The 24,780-nt window shown below is 37.5% G+C and overlaps 1 long non-coding RNA gene across 1 annotated transcript in view; it reads left to right on the top strand.

Annotated features, from left to right (window-relative positions):
- LOC126988056 (uncharacterized) overlaps window positions 1-24,780 on the top strand; it is a 164,956-nt gene that overhangs the window by 97,039 nt on the left and 43,137 nt on the right. Inside the window, exon 4 of the long non-coding RNA XR_007741409.1 lies at window positions 21,895-21,957. This is a non-coding gene — a long non-coding RNA (uncharacterized LOC126988056). The remainder of the gene's footprint in view (window positions 1-21,894; window positions 21,958-24,780) is intronic.

Below are 24,780 nucleotides of genomic sequence, written 5' to 3'. Positions count from 1 at the left end.
GAATGAGAACGCAAGAAAAAAAAGAAAATAATAAAGAAATAAGTAAAAGAAGAAAACAAGAGAGGAAGATGAGGAAGAAGGAGAGAGGATGAGAATGAAAATGCCAGAAAAAAGTTAAATAATAAAGAAATAATTAAAAGAGGAAAACAAGAGAGGAAGATGAGGAAGAAGGAGAGAGGATGAAGATGAAAATGCAAGAAAAAAAGGAAAAATAATAAATAAATAAAAAAAAGGAAAATAAGGAGAAAGAAAATAATGATGATAAGACAACAGGAAAACTAAAAATGATAGGTAATAGAACTAGTAAATAAGTAAAGATTAAATAGGAAATAATCGATAAAGCAGCAAAAATGAGGGAAAAAAGAATAATTATGGAAACTTAAAAAAAATAAAAGGTTGAGAGAGAGAGAGGAAGGGAACGGCAGAGTGGGAAAAAATTAGGAAGGAAGGAAGGAAGAAAAGAGAGAGGGAAAAAAAAGTTGTAAGTTGATTAAGTGAACTTATTAAGTGGTGGAAGGAATACGAGGGAGGGAAATTAAGGAAGGAAGGAAGAGAGGGAGGGAGGGAGGGAGGGAAGAAAGGCAAAAAAAAAGAAAAGAAGGAAGGAAGGAAGGGAGGGAGGGAGGGAGGGAGGGAAGAAAGGCAAAAAAAAAAGAAAGAAAGGAAGGAAGGAAGGAAGGAAGGAAGGAAGATGAGTAAAAAATAAAGGAGGGAAATAAAGAAGGAAGGAAGGAATGAAGAAATGAATAAAGGAAGGAAAAAAGAAGAAAGGAAGGAAGCGAGGAGAGAAGGAAGGAACCACTGATCGAAAATGACAAAAGAAAGACAAAATGGAAGAAAGAATGGATAGATAAGGAAAGAGAATAGGAAAACAGGGTGGAAAACAAAAGAAAGGAAGTAAGAGAAAAATATAAGAAAAATAAAGGATAGAAAAAGCAAGGCAGGGAGGAGAGATTCAAACAGAACAAACTGAATAAGGAACGAAAATATTAAATGTAAAATTGTAAGAAGAAAAGGAGGTGGGAAGGAAGAAAGAAAAATAGTTAACAAAGCAGAGGGAAGGGAAGGGAGGTCGAAAGAAAGGCAAGAGAAAGGAGAGAGAGGGAATAGAAACGAAGAGAGAAAATAGATTAAGGATGAAGCAATATGCAATAAAGAGATGAAGAAAAAAAAGAAGAAAAAAACTTAAGAGTGTGCTCGTGTGGAATGTAGGAAGGGGAAGGAAGCAGTTAATAGGAAATAAAAAAAAAAGAATATTGGAAGGGAGGGAACACAGCAAGACGTGATAATAAAGAAAGGGAAAAAGAAAGAAAGAAAATAGAAAGATAAATGAATGCGTGAGAGAGAGAGAGAGAGAGAGAGAGAGAATCAACAGGTTAACAAGAAATAACCATCCAATAAACGTCATTTAACTCTCTCTCTCTCTCTCTCTCTCTCTCTCTCTCTCTCTCTCTCTCTCTCTCTCTCTCTCTCCTTAATTACCTCAAGCGGATTTGGACTGAACGCTTACTACCACACACACACACACACACACACACAGAAAAAAACGTTATTCCGCTGAAATGGAAAATGTTTATTGCTCTCACTGAAAAAAAACAACAACTCACCAACACATCATTTCATACTTATTATTGTCACGTACACACATAGACGTGACACGGAAGAGCAGCACGTTCATGGGAAATGCGCAAGAATTATTGGTACGCGAGGATGGTGCTGGAGAATAGGAAAATACATACACATACACAAACAGGGAACAGTATACACGATGATGGTGGAAAATACGTACACTCACACACACGAAAAAATGGCGTAACAATAAGCATAAAGAGCCCTATTGAGACAGTGAAAGGAAAAAAGGATGGAAGGAAGGAAAATTATGGAAGAAAGACATAATGGTAGAAAGGATGGGAAAAGGAAGGGTAGAAGGCAGGAAGGAAAATTGGAAAAGAAGAAGGAAGGGGAAAAGTGATAGTGTGCATAGCTATAAATGAAGACGAACAAATAAAATGCGTCCCACTGTTACAGATTAGCGTTTGGGAAGCTATATAAGAGTCAAGAAAAGAGGGTACTATAAGCAGTTGAGAGGGACCACTATTTTGAGCGTGAAGAACGTTGACACTAAAAATAAAAGTAAAAACATAAGAAAATAGAAAAGCGTCACAGCAGAACAGATTAGGGTTGGGGAACGCTATATTTAGGCCAAGGGAGGGCGATACCAGAAGCAGTTGAGAAAGACCACTATTTTGAGTGTGGAGAAAGATCATAATCTCTAAAAAATATAAATGAAAACATAAATAAATATAAAAGCGTCGCACTAGCACATATTATGGTTGAAGAACGCTATATTTAGGCCAAGGAAGGGCGATACCATAAGCAGTTGAGAAAGACTCCTATTTTCACTGTGGAGAAAGGTGACAGTCTCTAAAAAAATATAAATGAAAACTAATAAATTCAAAAGCGTTGCACCAGCACAGATTAGAGTTAGGGGACGCTGTATTTAGGGCAAGAGAGGGCGATACCTTAATCATTTGCGAAAGACTCCTATTTTGGGTGTGGAGAACGGTGATAGTCTCTAAAGATATACGTAGAAACATGAATAAATAATAAGCGTCGCAGCAGCACAGATTAGGGTTAGGGAACGCTGTATTTAGGCCAAGAGAGGGCGGTACCATAAGCAGATCCCTCAGCGTTAGCCCACTGCATTGTGTTGGAGGGAAGAACAACTTAAAAAAAATTCATCTTTCAAAAAATCACGCGAGCAGGTACAGATTAAGTCCTCTCCGAAAAATATAAACAAGTAAATTTTATAAGGACGCTCTTGGCCCATACAGGTTAAGTTAAAAAAGGCATAAAGTAAACAGAATGAGGACGATGTGAGCCTATACAGTCCAAGGAAAAAGACGCCGTGTTGAATGGAACTTGAACTTGAGAAAAAATTACGATCGCCTTACAGAATAGGCCGAAATGCACCCTGTTGAGAAGAAATACAACTCTAGGGAAAAAGTTTGTAGAAGTTAACTCTCGCCCCCTTACCCTTTGAGAATAGGCCGAAAAACTGTTGGGACAAATACGAAAGTTTGAAGACGCTGTTGACTCTTAAGACACTGTGACACGTTATTTTTTTTTTCATAGCAAAGGAGTCAGTTCAAGGGCATAAAAAAGGAAAAATATGAAAAAAAAGCCCGCTAGATGAAAAAAATGTTCGCTAGATGAAAAAAAAGCCCGCTAGATAAAAGAAAAGCCCGCTAGATGAAAAAAATGTCCGCTAGATGAAAAAAATGTCCGCTAGATAGATAAAAAGCCCGGTAGATGAAAAAAGCCCGGTAGATGAAAAAAAAGCCCGCTAGATGGAAAAAAAGCCCGGTAGATGAAAAAAAAACCGCTAGATGAAAAAATGTCCGCTAGATGAAAAAAAAGCCCGCTAGATGAAAAAATGTCCGCTAGATAAAAAAAAATGTCCGCTAGATGAAAAAAAGCCCGCTAGATGAAAAAAATGTCCGCTAGATAAAAAAAAATGTCCGTTAGATAAAAAAAATGTCCGCTAGATGAAAAAAAGCCCGCTAGATGAAAAAAATATCCGCTAGATGAAAAAAAGCCCGCTAGATGAAAAAAATGTCCGCTAGATAAAAAAATGTCCGCTAGATGAAAAAAATGTCCGCTAGATGAAAAAAAAGCCCGCAAGATGAAAAAAAAGCTCACTTATATGTCTCGCCTCAGTGTTACAAGTTGTTTTAATTAGAATCGTACTAATGCTAATACTTATCTCAATGTTTAGGGTGATTTAAGAGTTAGTGTACTTATATCCTGTACTTACATGCGTTCTGCGACTTATACTTGCATGACGTTTGTGATTACATTGATGTTCTTAGACAAAAAAAATATATGGTGGACATATTCGTAACTTCCCCTTTGGCAGAACATAACCTACCCACTCTTTATCTCTCTCAACACCCTCCCCCCGCCCCCCACACACACATACACACTCACCCAGTCTCACTCAATCTCGTACACACACATACACGCACATACATGCATAATTATCTCTCCGTTTATCTCTTTATCTCTCAAAAAGTCTAACACCGCTCCCTCCCATACCCCCCCCCCCCCCCCTCACACACATAGATCTCCTCCGCTCACACACACCCACACAGCCCTCCCCTCACTCCCCTCCTTCCTCCCCCTCCCCCCCTCCACCACATACACCCAACAGACCTCTCCTCATGCTCTGCTAGGCTCTACGTGGTCGCTGTCCCCTGTAATTAGGCGGCACGGAAATGGTTTACTGATTCGTACAACTTTTTCGTTTTTTATTTTATAGTCTGACCATTTGCGAAACATGACAGACGGGCATCGAACGAGTTAGAGGGGAGGGGAAGGGAGGGGGTGAGGGAAAGAGAGAGAGAGAGAGAGAGAGAGAGAGAGAGAGAATTAAAATAAAGAATGTATATATGTCTGTACGAGATGGAGATAGACAAATATCGAATGATAGATAGATAGATAGAATTATAGAAAGAAGGATTGATAGATTGGTAGAGGGAAAGATAGAAAAAAGGATAGATGGATAGAAAGATAGATAGAGAGGTAGGGAGATAGAACGGATGTGTGTGTGTGTGTGTGTGTGTGTGTGTGTGTGTGTGTGTTTACAGCAAAGGAGACAGTCAAAAGCGTTAAAAAAAGAAAACAATAATGAAAAAAAAAGTCCGCTACTTACTGTGTGTGTGTGTGTGTGTGTGTGTGTGTGTGTGTGTACCTTCGAGACAGATAGATAGAGAGATTGGGAAATAGGGAGATAGAGAGTGGGCATTTATGTGTAATAATAATAATAATAATAATAATAATAATAATAATAATAATAATAATAATAATAATAATAATAATAATAATAGGGAGATAGGTAGAACGGATGTGTGTGTGTGTGTGTGTGTGTGTGTGTGTGTGTGTGTGTGTGTGTGTGTGTGTGTGTGTGTGTTTAGCTGGACTGTGTTGTTGGCTCACTAGTTTTGAGTTTGGCCTTGCTGAAAACATCCCGTGCTGCCCCAGTGGACGAGATGAACACACGCCCGGTCCACCTGTGCATTTATTTTTACCTGTGTGTTTTTAACGAGGCGATCTGTCCCCGTATGTTTTATGTATCTGTTTTATATATAGTCGTATTTTTGCCCGTGTCTTTGAGGGTTGTTCGTGTGCGAGTAATCCGTGTATGTGAGGGTTTATTCCTGCGTGATTTTGCGTCTATAGGTTAGCGTTGCCGGGGAGGATATGGTTAACGTTGAAACGAAAAGAAAAATGTAAATTGCCGTGGAAATTAATAAACAGAATACTCGCTAAAAGATCACGAAAAAACTAGACAGACATTTCAATCAGTATATATATATATATATATATATATATATATATATATATATATATATATATATATATATATATATATATATATATATATATATATATATATATATATATATATATATATATATATATATATATATATATATATATATATATATATATATATATATATATATATATATATATATATATATATATATATATATATATATATATATATATATATATATATATATATATATATATATATATATATATATATATATATATATATATATATATATCTTTGTTGATGTCATTTGTACGGGTTTTCGTTTTTGGTAGAAATGGGCAAGGTTGATAAGACCTTTTGTCTGGAAAGTTAACATAGCAGAACAATCGCCAAATGATCATTAAGAAAAATCTGTTATGAATACTGCCGTTTCAATCAGTATATAGATATCTTTGTTGGTGTTTTCGAAATCGTATGGGAAATTAAAAAGAAAGTTATCATGCAGAATACCCGCTAGAAGACCACGGCAGAGTATAAAATAGACATTTACATCAATGTATAGAAATCTTTGTTAATGTTCTCGGAATCCTAAGGAAGAGAAAATAAGTATTAGTAAATAGCATTATATAAGCATGAGTCTATAAATCAGCAGAAAATAACTTTATTTAGCATCTAGTAATCGTCGGTGGCATTCGTGAAGGGATAAATAAACTTAATATCCAGACCATTTCCCAACGACCACGAGCAGACGCCATTTATAACCAGAAACATCATAATTATTAGTATAGCCACCTACGCTGACAACACTGAAATCGTCAAGGTAATGTCCGGAACACCTCGCAGTATATATATATTTTTTTACAACAAAGGAGACATCTCAAGGCCACAAAAAAAGAAAACAATAATAAAAAAAGCCCGCTACTCGCTGCTCCTTATATATCATCTGTAACCTTCTGGAAATGGTCAAGTCAACATCTAAACTATTCGTCAAAGGACCACGAGCAGCAGACGTCACTAATAAACACAAACATTATAACCATCACCATACACACCCACTCTGACATCACTGAAATCGTCAAGGCATCGTCCGGAACACCTCGCATTCAGGTAAAAATATAGCTTAATTAGTCAGTATAAATCCTCGTTAGCCTTCTGAAAACGGTCAAGTCGGGGGCGTACGCTAATTGCCCGCCGCTGCTTCGATGTTCAAGTTCAAGTTTTTTATATATTTTAAAGGCTTTGATGGACGTGGATACTAAAGTGGACGCTTAAGTGTACGCTTCACCCCCGCAGGCTTGCAATTCCACCCATGACGCTCTACCTGCTCTTATTCTTTATCTTCCACATCCTCTCCCAAACGTCCATCCAGCAATCCTTCTTCACCTTCCACACTCATCCCCTAACGCCCTCCAGCTTTCCATCTTTACCTTCCATATCCTTCCCCATAACATCCCTCCAGCCCTTATTCTTTACCTTCCATATCCTTCCCTTAACGTTCATCCAACCCGCATTCTTTACCTTCCATATCCTTCCCATGACATCCCTCCAGCTCTCATACTTTACCCTATACAGCCCTTCCCATGACATCCATCCAGCTCACTACGTCTCCCTTCCACACCCTTCCGCTAACGTCCATCCAGAGCTCATACTTCACCCTTTACAGCCCTTCCCATGACATCCATCCAGCCCGCTTCTCTCCCTTCCACACCCTTCCGCTGACTTCCATCCAACCCGTCTAGTTTCCCCTCCCAAGCCTCCACGGTGATGTCCCTTCAGATCGCCTTTGCTTACCTTCTACATCCTTCCCCCGCACCCAATCATCGGCCTGCCAGCGGTGGAGGAGGATCAGCCGGCCAGAGATGTATTTAGAGATGATGGGTTGTATCGTAATTCGGTTTATATGGGAAGAGGATTACTGTGTGGGCTACGAACGTTTGTTGTTTTTGATGGAACGTTTTTTCTATTTTCTTTCTTATTTTTTGGTCTCCATTTTTTTTTCTCTAGATTTCTCTTTGAGCGTTAACTTGTATCTCGTTTCCTTTCTTATTTTCTAGTTTTCTGTTTGGATATTTCTTCCTGTCTTTCTTTATAGCTTTGTTTCTTTCAATATTTACTTTTATCTTTCAGTCTCACTTTCTTTCTCTTTCTAATTCATCTCTTCTTTCGTTTCCTTTCTTTCTTTTTTCTTGTTATAAGAGACAGATCTGAGGGTGAATAAGATAATGCCCTCAACATATGTTTCCCAATAACAAACGTTTATTATGATCCTGGAGTCTACTGATTTCCCCTTAAGAGTTTTGAGCCTTAAAAAGAAAGAGGACCGTTCATCTACTACAAGCTTCTTATATTATGTCTGCCGTATTGTGTTGCCCTTATCCTCTGTCTAAAACGTCGTCTGTTATGAATCCAGCTTCGTTCATGCCTCACTCGACACTGAGGCTGGTATTGTGAGACACTTTCGCTTCTCACATCAGCTATTTCTAAAGGTCAAAGAGGGGGTCAGTCGGGTTCTAATGAGTGTCTCTTCAGGTTCATGTTACAGAAGAAGGGTCAAACTACCACCAGGGTCATACAACTACTCCTGGAAATGCCCACAACTCCTACGAAAGCCTTGTCAGATATGTGTTTTTGGGCGCCGAAATGTCTTATTAAACTGACAGTCTTTCTATATCATCTTTACACAAGGAAACGATAACGCTTCATCTAATACAAGTTTTTTTTTATTATGTCTACCGTATTATTTCCTGTCTTTCTTTTCATATCATCTTTACGTAAGGAAACGATAAAGCTTCATCTAATACAAGTTTTTTTTTTAATATGTCTACCGTATTATTTCCTCTGTCTTTCTTTTCATATCATCTTTACGTAAGGAAACGATAACGCTTCATCTAATACAAGTTTTTTTTTTATTATGTCTACCGTATTATTTCCTCTGTCTTTCTTTTCATATCATCTTTACGTAAGGAAACGATAAAGCTTGAGCTGCGTCTGGTTCTGCGTAGTTCGAGACACAGATCTGGGGCTGAATAAGACTCTTTGCGCGGTTTCTTAACTCTATTTGCACGGTTCCTTAACGCTATTTGCATGGTTTCTTAACTCTATTTGCGCGGTTTCCCGTTTGGTCTCGCTGGCCTTCTCCTTCTTGCCAGTTGTCACATATTACTTACGAATATGAAGATTTTTTTCTCACCAAAACCTTACGAATCCTTAAAAATATATCATTCTTTAATGTTTGCTTATTATTTGACTTTCCTTCCGCAGTTGAAATCAAGTTCTTTTTAGTTTTATATGTTCGTGTGCGTCCTTTTTGTTACGAATGATATTTTGAGCATGAAAATACCACTGTTTATGGACAAGACTTCTACCAGACTTTTCTTCAGGAGATGGAACTGTATTCTTTTGCTTATGTACGAGATGCAAGTCTGTTCTTTCGCTTGTGTTCGTCTTTCTGTCTCCTTTTAGCTGCCATTGAAATCCTAAACACAAACCTCATATTTTGAAAATGGTCACAAAACACGCGGAAATATTCGGGGACCCTTTTCAGTCGTGTGTAAGTGTCGCGAATACCTCTTTTCCCGCGAGTTGCCGCTGCCGCGCTGAAAGCCCCGAAACGGAAATATAAAGGCTCCAACCCTCCGTCATGCCCAACATTTCCCTTCGGCCCGGAGTGCATTGCTGCTTGCCTTCCTTCCCTAAAGTTGAACTCCTCGCCCGGGACTTCGATTCGACGATGTGCGGCTTTTCTTTAGTAATTTTATCGTTCGCCACGAGTTTATTATCTTATGTCAACAATCTTAAGTAGTTCATGGCAGTTAGATTTAAGTTTACAACAAAGGAGAGAGCTCAACGACACAAAAAAAGGAAACAATAATAGAAAAGCCCGCTAATAATAAAAAAGCCCGCTAATAATAAAAAAGCCCGCTACTTTTAATTTAGTTACTTTTGGGTCCTATAGTGTAACTGTAGCGTATTTTCCTGCGTTTTCGGCTTCCACCACAAATTTCCAAAGACCACAAAATAAACTAGTCGAATTCCCATGAGTGTTTTTCAAGTTCACGGGGCATTAACCACGTCACACTATCACTAGAGACTCATACAACTACCCATGGAACTACTGATAAAACCTCTACAGCAGCCTTATCAGATGTGGGTGTTAAAGCCCAGAAATGTTTGAAAATATGAGCATTATATCTCTTTATCACTGAGTCTTCACTGGGTGTGTGTATATTTTTTTTTGTTAGTCTATTTTAAAGGCTAATTGCGCACGGCATTAACGGAGCGAAAATGGCTCTTCTCTAATTTTTCTTTTGCTTAGTTTTTTGTTTGCGAATCATCCATCACTTCTTTTGTTTCCTGTATCCCGCGTGTCTGGTTCTTGTGGTGCCAGTGTCTCGCCTAAACGCTGATGGTGTCTGTCTGACGTTTTTTGTTCCGTTCTTCATTCCATTCATCTCTCGGGACCATCGATCATTTCTTGGTGTCTCGTGTCCAGGGTTTTTGCCTCCTATGGTGTCAGTCTCCTGTCTTAAGGCTTGATATCTCCCTCGTGTTGCCGCATTGTTCACACCAAAGGCTCTAATCATACTCGTCTTTCTCCAACTTCTTCTTCGGGGCGTCCATCATTGCGTATCTCAACACTCTCTTTGGATTCTTTTTAGGAGCAGTGAGTAGCGGGCTTTTTTTATTAATGTTTGCTTTTTGTGTGCCCTTGAACTGTCTCCTTTGCTGTAAAAAAAAAAAATATCTCGCTTTAATCAGGTTGCGAGGTCATCCGTCACTCTTTTGTTTTTATACTTCACTATTTTGTTTTTATATTTCAAAGAGCCTCTGGACTTGAAAGAAAACAATGGTAATGAAATAATGAATATACAGAAGGAAATCATATGAGGAAGGGATAAAATTATACCCATTTTTTTCTTTTTTACCTTTAGTTAGTGCATTTAGTTGATTTACATGTTTTTATCTTGTTTTTCGGGGCGTCCATCATTGCGCATTTCAACACCATCTCGCTTTAATCAGGTTGTCAAGTCATCTGTCACTTAATCCTTTGTTTGTATTCTTCAGGTGCTTCGCTTGATTTCCGCGGATGAGTGACCGAGTAAGGTCATCATATGCTTTTTTAATCCCTTTTTCTGGCCGTCTGTCGCAGTTTCGTGTCATTGTGGAAGACTGATACGTTTTCGAAGGGCAGAGACAGACAGACTGAGACCGAGACAGACAGACAGACAGGGAATACTACAGAACTTCGTGTATTCATAATTTTCAACTTTTTAACTTTTCGAAACTTAATATTTTGTCGTTAATGAGACGTTTCTAAAGCAGCTCATTCATATAGATTTCCCACAGCGCCAGTAACTATCTTTTGTTTTCGAAGTTTCCTTATTATCGTGAGTGAGATGTTTCGTAAGTAGCTCTCCCACACTCTCTCTCTCTCTCTCTCTCTCTCTCTCTCTCTCTCCTCTACTCTACTCTTCTCTGCTCTTGTGTTGTGTTGTGTTGTCATGTCTTGTCTTTTCTTGTCTTCTCTCATCTCATCTCATCTCATCTCACCCAGCATCTTTCTCGGCGTCAGCATCACCTTAAGTACGTTTTCGAAGCAACATTATATCGAGTGCGGTGTTTCTGAATCATCTTCCCGTTCCTTTATCACATTTTCTTTCACTAACGACTCTTAACTTTCTCTCCGTCCAGTGTCGTTGTGTTGTCATTTTCATCTCATCACTTCCTCATCTTCCGCAGCATCAGTATATAGCTTGTTTTCTTTGGCTTGCGCTAATTAAAGGGAAAAAAGTTGGTCTCATTTCATCCCTTCCTCATATACTTTCCTTCTGTATAGTCATTATTTTATTAGCATTTTTTTTTTTTTAAGTCCAGAGGCTCGTTTTTTCTTTCACTCGCACTAACTAAATAAAAAAGAAAGAAAAGAAAGGAAGGTGTGTGGAATTTTATCTTTTCCTCTTATTAATTACTTTCTGCTACATAGTCTGTTTATTTCTACCTATTTTTTTAAGTGCAGTTTAAACGTTCTGTGTTGTTCGAGGGGGTTCCAGCTAACCGCCTTCAAATCGCCTCAGGAAACGTAACTGTATCTCTTTCTCCTTTTTTTCTTCCTTTTATTTTACCTCTCTTTTTGGACACTCCTTTGACCTCTGTTCGGGAGCAGTAAGTAGCGGGCTTTTTTATTTTTATTTTTTTTTATTTTTATTTTTTTATTTTTATTTGAGCCCTTGAACTGTCTCCTTAGATGTAAAAAATAAAAAATAAATAAACTACACTATTTTTCTTATCATTGCTTTTCCATGTCCAGTCTCTACTTTTTGTTTCGTCAGCAGGAATTCCACCCACCCGCCCACACACCGTCTGCCTGTCAGGAAAAGTAACTATCTCTTTCTTTTTCCTTCATTTCATTCTATTATTTCTATTTTCTTGCTTTTTTGGGTTATTTATTTCATGTCCAGGCTTTATATATGTGCTGTCTGAATTCCACTTAACTGCCTGTATCATTGTCAGCCGGGAAATTCAACTGTATATCTCTTTTTCTTTACTTACATTTATTTTATTTTTCCTATTATCTCTTTTTAGTAACTTATTTTCATGTAACTTTATTTCTTTCCTTTTCTTTTCCTTTTATTCTTTTACTCCTTTTCTTTTGCTCTTCTTATCATCATATCTTTTCATGTACCTGTATTTTTTTTCCTTTCGCTTATTCGTTTACTTCTTTTATCTTACTGTTGTTATTATTTACTTCATGCCCAGTCTCCATTTTTGCGTGGCCGAGGGAATTCCGCTAACTCTATTCCACTAACACTATTCCACTAACACTTGTCAACCTTTTTTTTTTCCTTCCGTTAATTATTTTCTTCCCATTGTCTCACTATTGTTATTATCATCGTTTTTTTTTTTCATGTCTAGTCTACTTTTTTTGTGCTTTCAGACATAATTCCACTTACCGCCTTCACATTGTTTGTCAGGATATATAAAAAATGATGGTTATAATTGCATACATTTTCTTGTTTTCTTTATTCTTTCCTTCCTTGTACTGTACCTTACTATTGGTATTTTCATATTTGTTTCGTTTCCATTCACTACTTCTATGGTTTCAAAGAGAAATTCACTACCGCCTACACATTTTGTCAAGATAAATAAGACGGTTATGATTGAGTATCCTCTTTTTCTTTCCTTCTTTCTGTTATTTCGTTCTATTTTCCTTCATTGTATACTGTCTTACTATTTCGATTTATTATGTTGTCAAAGAGAAATTCACTTACTCGCCTACACATTCTCTGTCAGGATAAAAAAAAAAAAAAAAATGGTTATGATTAACTATCCTCTTTTTCTTTCCTTTCTGTTATTTCATTCTATTTTCCTTCATTGTATACTGTCTTACTATTGCGATCTATTATGTTGTCAAAGAGAAATTCACTTAAGGGGACGCTCACCACCTTACATAAAAATATTCGTTAAAAAAAAAGTTTTCGGTCTTTCAACATGAAACTTTCAGGTTTTGCTTAAAATATAGATAGAAATATATTGTAAACCCGAGAACTTCCTACGTCCCGACGTTATAAAGTTATAACGTAATAGAATATTTTATACGTTATCAAATACGTACGTCGTATTTTTTGTACTACAAACTTCTGCTTTTGCATGGTAATACTTAAAGATCTTATGAACACTTACACACCTGCTTTTTTAAAAATTCGCTCTACGACGCATAGCGTAATTTTCGTAACGTAAGTTACGTAACGACGCACCCTATTTCTCCACTTATATGGTAACTGTCACTCTGTTTTTTAAGATATCGGAAAAAAGAGCCACAGAAATAAAGATATATCTATTATACACTACCAGAAGCATTTTCAGGCTTCCACAATTGATTATAAAATTTTGGCATATTTTTTTATGTGAAAATATGGTTTTGAGATATTAGCGTATAAAGGTTTCAGTAATGTACAACTCTTTATTTATTGTGCGATTTTTTATTATGTTCACACAAATTATTATACAATGTATATAAAACAAGCGGACAGAAATATATTTAATTATATACATATTTACTGTATATATTATTTTTTTTTTAAATGATGGTGCGCTTTTACCGGTTATAAAACCTCACTGCTGGGGTGTCATCACTTTGTCATATCATTGACACGAAACACGAATACATTTTACATCATTCTCGTCACCCTTCTCCCTCAATCTTGCATGTAAGGCTGAACGAGTGTTTTCCATTACCCTTTCAAGCTTTTCCAAGGCACTCTGCTGAACACCTTTCGCTAATTTGAAGTAATTTTTTTCTGATAAGGGATTCATATCAAAGCTGGCACATAAATTAGTAACACCTTGATATCCTGAAGCAGCAAGTAAGGTACTGGTCACAAGCTTTTGGTGCACATCATAGGGACGATTTTCACTTTGTTCATCACTCATTTTCTTTTGTCCTCCTTGTGATGTACACATCTCAACTTTTCTGTCACAATTGTTACACTTTGCTTCAAAATATCTGGCCATCCCTATTGTTCTCTGTTGCTTCACTTTCATTTTTGACCCACATGTGCACTGGCAATTGCTCTAACCCACTCCAACATATTTTCCAGGTAAACTAACAAAAATTCTGTCTCCACTCGTGGCACTGTTATCTGTTATAGTTGCACTATTTTCCAGCTTTTCTTTAGATTTAGTATGAGTCACTTTGTCAGATGTTGTCTCTGAAGGTGGTGATGGTGGTGGTGATGATGGTGGAAGCAGCGTTGGTGGTGGAGAAGGAGGTGGTGGGGGTGAGGGAGGTGGTGACGGATCAGCTGGTGGTGAGTCACGTGTTTGTATACTACTATCTTGCCACTTCTGGTTCAGTTTCTTCATTCTTTCTTTTGTTTTCCTCTTCATCTTCAGCAGTTGATGTCTGAACAGCAGTTAGGAGTAGTATAAATCCTCCCAATGGCAGGAGTGTGAAGTAAACACGACACAAAGGCAGGTGTGTGTGTGAACTACGTAGTGTGTCTCTGCTGTTTGCTAAGTAACTGACGCTCTCAAACTCTCGTGCCTCGCCACCCTCGCGGTCCCTCACCCCCGCATAGTTGCCGGGTACACAAATATGTAACCCACAGGGAATATAACACGCGAAAAATAGCTATGTTTACATGTGTATAGGGAGGAATCTGGCGTGCGCCCTTTAATTGGATACGCCCCTCGGTCCCTTTAAACTCGCTCCACATCCCGTCGACTGCGCGCAAAAAATATATCTCGCCAATATTTTGTTTCTAGGATAGTTATATTATTCAAATATGCCAATATCTAAATTTCGATTTTTTGATGAAAATTTCATGATTAAGGTGGTGAGCGTCCCCTTAACCGCCAACACATTCTCTGTCAGGATAAAAAAAAAAAAATGGTTATGATTAAGTATCCTCTTTTTCTTCCCTATTTTCTGTCATTTCATTCTATTTTCCTTCATTGTATACTGTCTTACTATTGCGATTTATTATGTTGTCAAAGAGAAATTCACTTAACCGCCAACACATTCTCTGTCAGGATAAAAAAAGATGGTTATAATTGAGTATTCTCTTTTTCTTCCCTATTTTCTGTCATTTCATTCTATTTTCCTTCATTGTATACTGTCTTACTATTGCGATCTATTATGTTGTCAAAGAGAAATTCACTTAACCGCCAACACATTCTCTGCCAGGATAAAAAAAAGATGGTTATGATTGAGTATTCTCTTTTTCTTCCCTATTTTCTGTCATTTCATTCTATTTTCCTTCATTGTATACTGCCTTACTATTGCGATCTATTATGTTGTCAAAGAGAAATTCACTTAACCGCCTACACATTTTCTGTCAGGATAAAGAAATTGTTTGTAACTGCATATCCACATTCTCTTGTTTTCTTTCTTTTGTCCCATTATTTTTCTTCCTTGCATGTTATCTTCCAAGTTTTATCCATTATGTTATCAAAGAGAAATTCACTTACTCGTCTACACATTTTCTGTCAGGATAAAGAAATTGGTTGTAGCTGCATATCCGCATTTTCTTTACTTTCTTTTAATCCATTATATTTTCCTTCCTTGCATATTATTTTCCAAGTTTTATCTGTTATGTTATCAAAGAGAAATTCCCTTACTCGCCTTCACATTATCAGTCAGGAAATGTAATAATATATATCATCCAGTTTCTCCTTTCTTCTATTTTACTTGTTATTATTATCATATTATTCTCGTGTCCATTCTCTACTTTTTATGTTGTCAAAGAGGAATTCACTTTACCGCCAACACACTGTCTGTCTGGAAACGTAACTGTGTCTTCCTCTTTCCCCTTCCTTTTATTTTTCTTGCTATTATTATCATCATTTGTTTCATGTCCATTCTCAATTTTTTGTGTTGTCAGTGTGGAATTCACTTATACCCATCTCTTTCTCCTTCATTTTTTTTTATTATTCCTATTATCTTCCTATTCTTGTTATTAATTTCATGTCCACTTTCTACTTTTGTGTTGTCAGACAGAATTCCACTTAAGTTTCACATTTTCTACCACTTGAAAAAAAAAATGGTTCTAATTGTATGTATATCGTCCTCTATTTTTCTTTCGTTTATTTCATTAGGTCTTTATTAATTTATATATATATATATATATATATATATATATATATATATATATATATATATATATATATATATATATATATATATATATATATATATATATATATATATATATATATATATATATATATATATATATATATATATATATAAAATGGTTCTAACTGTATAATTATCTTCCTCTATTTTTATTCCGATTATTTCAGTAGCTCGCTCCTAATCCATTGTTCATTAGCTCACTCTTAATCCATTGTTTTATTTTCATTCCTCAAGTGTTCTGTTGTTGGGAGTCGGTAGTGGCTGAAGCGGCTTCACTTTGTCTGTTAGAATAAAAAAATGGTTCTAATTCTATATCATCCTCTATTTTTCTTCTATTTATTTAATTATCTCATTATTAATCTATTTTATTTTTATTCCTCAAGTGTTTTGCTGTTGGGAGTATGTAATGACTGACGCTCTTCACAATAAACGCCAAGAAGGAAAAAAAAAGATGGTTGTAATTACGTATCATCTCATTTCCTACGTATATTTCATCCGCTAATTTAACAGTATGGTGATATAGTTTAATTTTTTCTCATTTAGTTGTTAATAAGCTTATCCAGCGAGGAACGATTAACAGACTAGATCTTGTTTGTCGGGAAACTGGACCTTGTAAATAGTTCATCCTCATTTCCTCCGTTCATTTTATTAATTACTTTTATTTTATTTCATTGTTTTGCTTTCACTTTAATATTCCTTAGTTTTAATGAATAATGCGTAACCTCACTCTGATTTTTTTACTTCAAAGGAAGCAGCTCAAGGGCAAAACAGGAAAGAAATAGAGAACAAAGTCCGCTAATCATTACTCCCATAAAAGGATATTTAGATGAGTGGCCAAAAGAGAGGTCAATTTCGGGAGTTTTTTGTTGTGTCTTTGTTAGGATGTGAAAGCTCTCTAAACTCTGATCTTTATTTCCCTCGTGTATATTTGATAACTCCATTAATTTTCTCCTCTTTCATTATTTGTTATCTGTTCGAGGGATTAATGTTTGTTTGTCAGGATGTGAAAGCTTGTAACTCTGATCTTTATTTCCCTCGTATATTTCATTACCTCATTACTTTTCTCTTCTTTCATTATTTGTTATCTGTTCGAGGGATTAATGTTTGTTTGTCAGGATGTGAAAGCTTGTAAGTCTGTTCTAATCCTTATTCCCTCCTAATATTTGATAAGTCCATTAATTTTCTCCTCTTTCATTATTTGATTTTCTCTTGTTCATCCCTGACTTGTTATCTGTTCGAGGGATTAATGTTTGTTTGTCAGGATGTGGAAACTTGTAAGTCTGTCTGATCCTTATTTCCCTCATATATTTGAATACCCAATTATTTTTCTCCTCTTTCAGTATTTGATTTTCTCTTATTCATCACTCACTCGTTATCTGTTCGAGGGATTAATGTTTGTTTGTCAGGACGTGAAAACTTGTAAGTCTGTCTGATCCTTATTTCCCTATATATTTGAATACCCAATTATTTTTCTCCTCTTTCATTATTTGATTTTCTCTTATTCATCAGTCACTCGTTATCTGTTCGAGGGATTAATGTTTGTTGTCAGGACGTGAAAGCTTGTAAGTCTGTTCTAAGTCTTATTTCCTCCGCATATTTGATTACTCCATTAATTTTCTCATCTTTCATTATTTGATTTTCTCTTGTTCATTCCTCACTTGTTATCTGTTCGAGTGAGGAAGGATTAAACGCCTTCACCTTTTTTTATCAGGATGCGAAAGCTTGTTAATCCGTCTGATCCTTCTTTCCTCCGTACATTCAATTGCCCCATTATTTTTTCTCTTATTCCATCGTTTTTTTTCTCGTGTTCATCCCCTAGTTGTTTTGTTGTTCGAGTGAGAAAGGATTAAACGCCCTTACCTTTTTTTATCAGGATGCGAAAGCTTGTTAATCTGCCTGGTCGTTATTTCCTCAGTATATTCGATTACCCCATTGTTTTCCTCTTTTACCATTTTATTTTTCATATTCATCCCATCATCTGTCCTTGTGATTAACGCTTAACTAACCGCCTACATTTTGCTTGCCAGGAAATATAATCTTGTAAGGCCGTCTTGTTCTCATCTTCTCAGTGTATTTTATTTTATTATTATTTTATTCTCGCTTTATTTCCTCGTATTCATCCCTTAAATGTGAGAAGCGTTAACCCTCCTCCACATTCCATGGCTCTCAGGAACTCTAAAACATTACAATTACCTCATTTTTGCTTTCTTCGTTTTTTCCTGACTCCCACCCCGGATCCTATTCACTCAACTTATTACACTGTCTGAGAGCATTTCAGTCTCATTCGGCTTTACCTCGTGTTGAAAAATGTAATTCCATTCTTTTTTTCTTCATTTACATCATTGTATTTCACCACTTTCTTCTTCGCGCCGTAACTCAGTTTGTTATATCATCAGAATGAGTTACACAACCGCCGTCTGTCCAAAAAAATAGAAAAAGGATGCTGTAATTCTATCTCATCCTCTGTTTCCGTGTATGTAATTTTTCCATTTTCTTCTTAGGATATTCAATTGGTCGGGTTCTCATCAGTGTTTTTCATATATATGGTGCTGAAGACTTGTCAGACTTTTATTAGGCTCAAAAAGTACCCGTGGAATTATTTTTTATGTGTATAGCGCCGGTAGGCTTTTCTTGAGGGGCCTAGATGGTAGTCGGCCCCACCCCGTCATGGCGCAGGCAAGTGTTTATAGTGGCGCTATCTTCTCTTACTAACTCAAGCTTTACGATAGCCTTATAAAAAATGAGAAAGGTTTGAGAGTATGGCCCTGTATTTCATCCTATTTTCTCCTTTTTTATTTTGTGTTTATATTATGATTTTTTTCTTTCCGTATTCTTTTTATGTACTGTCAGAATAAGGGACTTGATTGCCTCTAATACGTCATACAAAAGTAACAGTATCATCCTATTCTTTCTTTATTTCACTATCTAGTCTTTTCCTCATTAACTCCCTTCTTATTTCGCTTTCAAGGTGTGTAACGCGTAACGGCCTTCACAAGATCTGTAGAAATTGGTCGCATCTCTCTTTCTCTCCTCGTCTCTTCTCCGTTTATTTCATTATCGCATTTCCCATATTGACACTTGTTTTGCAGTCTGGCTGAGCACCGGCCGACGCCCTACACAATGTCTATAAAAATTGGATCCTACCCTCTTCTTTTATCCTCTTCCCTACATGTTGTCGTAATATTTCCAGACATTCATCTGTTGTTTCCACGTTGTCGGAGTGAATTGAACTTTGATAATCTCTGTGCCTGTAGTAATGGTTTTAACTTGATCTCCTTTCCTCCTTTCCTTAATCTGTTTCAGTATTTCCTCGTATCTCTTTGTTTATTTTTCGTTGTCAAAATCAAATACACTGCCACACATTCATCTGTTGTTTTCACGTTGTCAGAGTGAATTGAACTTTGATAATCTCTGTGCCTGTAGTAATAGTTTTAATTTGATCTTATTTCCTCCTTTCCTTAATCTGTTTCAGTATTTCCTCGTATGTCTTTGTTTATTTTACGCTGTCAAAATCAAATACACTTCCAATTTCTCACAATGCCTGTAGTAAATGGTTTTAGAAGTTATTTTTGTCCTCTTTCTCATTCTGTTTCATTATTTCATTGTATCTTTTGGCCCAGTTTACGGTGTCAAAATCAAATACACTTCCATTCTCTCTCAATGCCTGCAGTAAATGGTTTTAACTTTATCTCATTCTCTCTTCCCCCAGCCTGTTACATTATTTCCTCGTATCTGCTTGCCTATGTTACGCCGTCAAAGTCAGTTATACATATTGCCTTACACAATGTCTGAAGTAAATGGTTTTAACTTTATCCATTTCCCTCTTCCCCCAGTCTGTTACATTATTTCCTTGTATCTATTTGCCTATGTTACGCAGTCAAAGTCAGTTACACATATTGCCTTTCACAATGTCTGCAGTAAATGGTTTTAACTATATCTAATTCCCTTTTCCCCCAATCTGTTACATTATTTTATCGTACCTATTTGTTGATTTATTGTTGTTAAAGTACGCCTCCAAACTCTCGAAATACACTTCTATACTCTCGCAATGCCTGCAGCAAATGCTTTGAAATTTACCTCTGTCTCTCTCCTCTTCATTGCCTCATCATATCCTCGTATCAATATGCCTTCGTCGTGTGTATAGTAATGTAATCACTATCAACTATATACAAATGATTCTAATATTATCTGGACCTCGCTTCCCTTCCTTCTATTTCATAATCTTGTTTTCTGATACAACTGTTTATATTTCCATTCGTGCGAATGATTTCACAGCTACCATCACCATGTTTATAAAAATCCTTCTAATTAGAGTTATTCCATCTTCAGTTCCTTTCATTCTGTTTATTCCATCTTCAGTTCCTGTCATTCTGTTTATTCCATCTTCAGTTCCTTTCATTCTGTTTATTCCATCTTCAGTTCCTTTCATTCTGTTTCATGATTTTATTTTTGTCGAATAAGTGTTTGTCGTTTTTAGTCGTGAGATTGAGATCATAACGGCCCTCATAATATCTGTATAAATGGGTTGAACATAATATCAGCGTCGTTTCTATATATACTATTTCATTAACTAACATTTTTCATACCAGTCTGTTTTTCTCGCGGTAATAATAATTCTACGCCCTCACTTTGTATCAATTCAAAGTTCAAACATAATACCAGCATCACTTCCCTTCGTAGTATTTCATTAACTCATTTTTTATACCAAACTTTTTTCGTAGTGAGAATAATATATTAATAACCCTCACAATATCGGTATGAAGGGTTCTAACTTTATCTGAGCCTCGTTTTCTCTTCGTACTATTTCACTCGCATATTTTTTTATACCGATCTGTTTTTGGCTTAGTGAGAACTTTGTATAAATGGATTAACCTTTTTTCATTCCCTTTTTTCTCTTTTTTTCTCTTTATCTTCTCTTCTTTACTCCTCCCTTTCTATATTTTTTATTTTGTTGTCTTCTATTTCCATTTCTATCTCTTTCCTTCTGTTTCTTTCTAGTTTATGAGCCGATTTTATCACATCAATCTGCTTTGTCGTCAACCTCTTTCTCTATCCTATTCTATTTTAAATTATTTCCTTTCTATTTCTTTGTATTTCTTTCTCTCTATTTCTTTCTGTTCCATGAGCTAATTGTATCACATCAATCTGCTTCTCCCGTCAACCACCTTAATCTTGTCTGTCAGAGAGAAGGAGATTAAGAGAACAACTACATCATCCCGTCTTTTATTCATTTTATTGCAGTTTTCATTTTTCCTCTCAGCTTCACTTTTAAAAATTATCACACCCAAGGTATTTTTCTTCCTGTTGCTCGATTGTGTAACGCTGACCGGATTTGCTTGAAAAGAAATCTGGATGTAATTCTGTCTCGCTCTTTCTCTTCCTTTTGAATAGTAAGCTTTTGTGTGTTACCATTATGTTGTGTTGGCGTGACGTGTTCTGGCCTTTCGTTACGTTGTGGTGGTAGCTGTTATGATGGCGTTCCGATGGGCTATGTAATGTTCTTTTTCCTTTTTTTTTTTTTGCTGCTTATTTTCTATTTCTTTCTCTCTTTTAATCTATCTCTCTAAATTGATCTACCTACCTATCCATTCTATCTTTTTTGTTTGTTTCTTTTTATATATATTTTTTGCACTACATTATCTCCTAATTAATTGTTGCTATTTCTTTTTTTTCTCTTCTGTAATTTATCTTTATCTATCTACCTTTCCACCATTCTTTCTTTCGTTCTTTCTCTCTTTAAACCTTTCTCTCTTCTTTTTACTCTTTTTATTTTTTTCCATCCATCCATCCATCCATCCATCCATTCATCCATCTACCTATCTCTTTTTCTGTCTATCTGTCTATCTTTCAATTTATCTGCTGTCTATCTGTGGATATTATCCTTCATTCACCATTTTCATTTTGTGCCTTCCAGACCTTGATTCCGTGGCTTAATTGGCGGACTAATTGGTAGATACACTGACCTCCGCAAAGCAAGGTAAGTGATATGAAGCTTTTCGATTTATTTTTTCTCTCTCTAAAGTGCATTCGTTACTACTGATGGTAAGCTTTCGTCTTTTTCGCTGCCTTCCTCTGTTCTGGTATGGGTCTTTTCTTTGTTGTTGTTTTTTTGTTTTCGTGTTTCCGTAAGTGTCTCTATATACATTGACCACCATGTATTTTAGCCTACCACATGTAAATCTTTTAATAGTTACTCCACTACTGCTACTACTACAACTACTACCACTACTACTGCTACTACTACTACTACTACTACTACTACTACTACCACCACCACCACCACCACCACTACCACTACCACTACTACTACTATTACTACTACTACTACTACCACCAATAACAGTAGGAATAAAAGATACCAGAGCCTCCCCGCCTCTCTTCCCCCAAAATACTTGTATCTTTCAACCACGGAAAGTGACATAGGCTGAACAGGACCGTAGAGTTTATGCCCACAGACAGCACATTTTTTTTTTCTTTTTACGTCTATGCCTATAGCGCCGGTAGGCTTGCTTGAGGGGCCTGGGTGGTATTCGGCCCCAGCCCGTCATGGCGCAGGCAAGTGTTTATAGTGGCGCCATCTTCTCTTGGCTCATGCTGCCCCCCCGAACTCGTTCTTGATTCACTTGGACGGTTTCCTCTAGAGTCCGGGTTGATGGGTGGTCTTCAGGACAGCATGTGAGTAGTTTTAAGCCACTCGGCGGTGACTGAAAAATCCGAGGTGGTAGCGTGGGGATTCCAACTCGCGTCGTCCATCACGTGGTGAATGTGGGCCCAGCACGCTACCACTCAGCCACCGCCTACCCTAAATGCAAATTTATTAATAGCCTCAGTTGCTTTTGTCCCATTACTACTGTTACTATTTTTGTTAACATGGAGTTAGCGTTTGATATCATTACTGTGAAACGAGTTAATTGGTTTTCATCCTTTTTTCGCTAATACTTTTGCTCAGCTACCTAGGAGAGAACTACTAACTCACCCGCACCACCTGCTCTGCCTGCCACACTTACCACATCCTGCCTCACACACTTCCCTAGCATTGTCAGGGTAATCTCAGAGGCGAGGGCCAGAACGACAACCCCATCTGGCGGCGTATAGGCTCGAGGCGATGCTCAGGTGTCGGTGAGGAGGTACTTGCGTCCAGGTGCGCTAAGCCTGCTCTGGTACAGCCGGCCGTGTGTCTTTCTCAGTGTCATTTGAGTTGCAGATGCGAAGGGTTAAGAGAGGGAGGTCTCGTTGCGCCGTACAACAGCAGTTTCTCCTCATAGCGGCGGACCCTAGAGACTTGGGGAAAACGTTACAATGCTGAGCGTGAGAGTATTGTCCGAGTCCCTGGATACCTATTGCGCCGGCAGAGTGAGGCAGGGTGAGGCAGGGTGCAAGGGAAGGGTCTCCACCTGTAGCCACCGTCGCTGTGCTCGCCTCGTGTGCCACTCTGCCCCGAGGAACTGACTCGAGGTGCCTCTCGCACCACAATTATTTATCTGTTTTCCCCGTGACCTCCGCCTCCTGAATGCTCTCCGGCTAGGCTTTGACCTGCTCTTACGTCACGAGGGGAAAATTTACATCAAAGCGTTTGAACATCGTGTGTACGGTAGACACGAGCGAGGGTTTATTTTGCAGCGGCCTCGGTATTTATTATTCGTAGTCGCCACTTGACATTATTACCATTTTTGTCTTATAAAACGAAGACTTTTTTGTGTACAAGGCCGTGTGGACGCCCTTGAGTATGCCCGCCGCCCGCCGCCCGCCGCCATGCGCTCAGAAGACAAACGCCGTCTATATTCCCTTGCTATAACGGCCCTCCAGACTATGTTTATGATGTCGGCTAGAGCTTCAAGAGTTTCTTATTTATATATACTGCTTCCCACGCTGCGTCCACTGCTGCCTTATGACTTTCGTGTCCAGCCGAGCACAGCAGCGCCATCAACCATCGCCATTAGGTGATGCACTCAGTGACCCACTAACCGACATCTTTAAGATGTCGGTAAATACTGGCTATGTGCCGAGCCTATGGAAAGTAGCTAATGTGACGCCGATTTTTAAAAAGGGGGACAGGTCAGTTGCTTCAAACTATCGCCCAATTAGCTTAACATCGGTTATAGGGAAGATGCTGGAGTCCATAATAGCCAGGAACATTCGGGAGCATTTAGAGAAACATAGCTTAATTCACGACTCGCAGCATGGGTTCACAAAAGGTAGGTCATGCCTCACCAATCTCTTGTCCTTCTTCAATAAAGTATTTGAGGCGGTTGACAGAGATGAAAATTTTGATGTAATCTATCTTGATTTTAGTAAAGCGTTTGACAAAGTTCCTTACCGACGACTGTTGCTTAAATTACAGGCTCACGGAGTAGAGGGTAAAGTTTTGAACTGGGTCAAGGCGTGGCTTAGCAATAGGAAGCAAAGAGTGCAAATCAATGGTAAAAGATCTGACTGGGGATGTGTTACGAGTGGGGTCCCACAAGGTTCGGTATTAGGTCCACTTTTGTTTATTATTTATATCAATGACTTAGATACAGGAATTAGTAGTGATGTTAGTAAATTTGCAGATGATACCAAGATCGGTAGAGTAATTGAGTCGGATCAGGACGCTAGTATTCTCCAAGGTGAACTCAACAGATTGTATGACTGGGCGGATAAATGGCAGATGGAGTTCAATGTAGGGAAGTGCAGTATTCTGAGTGTAGGTAGGAAGAACCCCTCACATAACTATTGCTTAAATGACACTCTCATAAGTAGGTCTGGGTGCGAGAGGGATTTAGGGGTCTTAGTGAGCTCTGATCTCCGTCCAAGGGCACAA

The sequence above is a fragment of the Eriocheir sinensis genome, chromosome 67 (genome assembly GCF_024679095.1).
Source record: "Eriocheir sinensis breed Jianghai 21 chromosome 67, ASM2467909v1, whole genome shotgun sequence".
Taxonomy (NCBI): domain Eukaryota; kingdom Metazoa; phylum Arthropoda; class Malacostraca; order Decapoda; family Varunidae; genus Eriocheir; species Eriocheir sinensis.
Note: the sequence above shows the minus strand (reverse complement) of the source record. Positions and strands in the feature narration are given on the sequence as shown.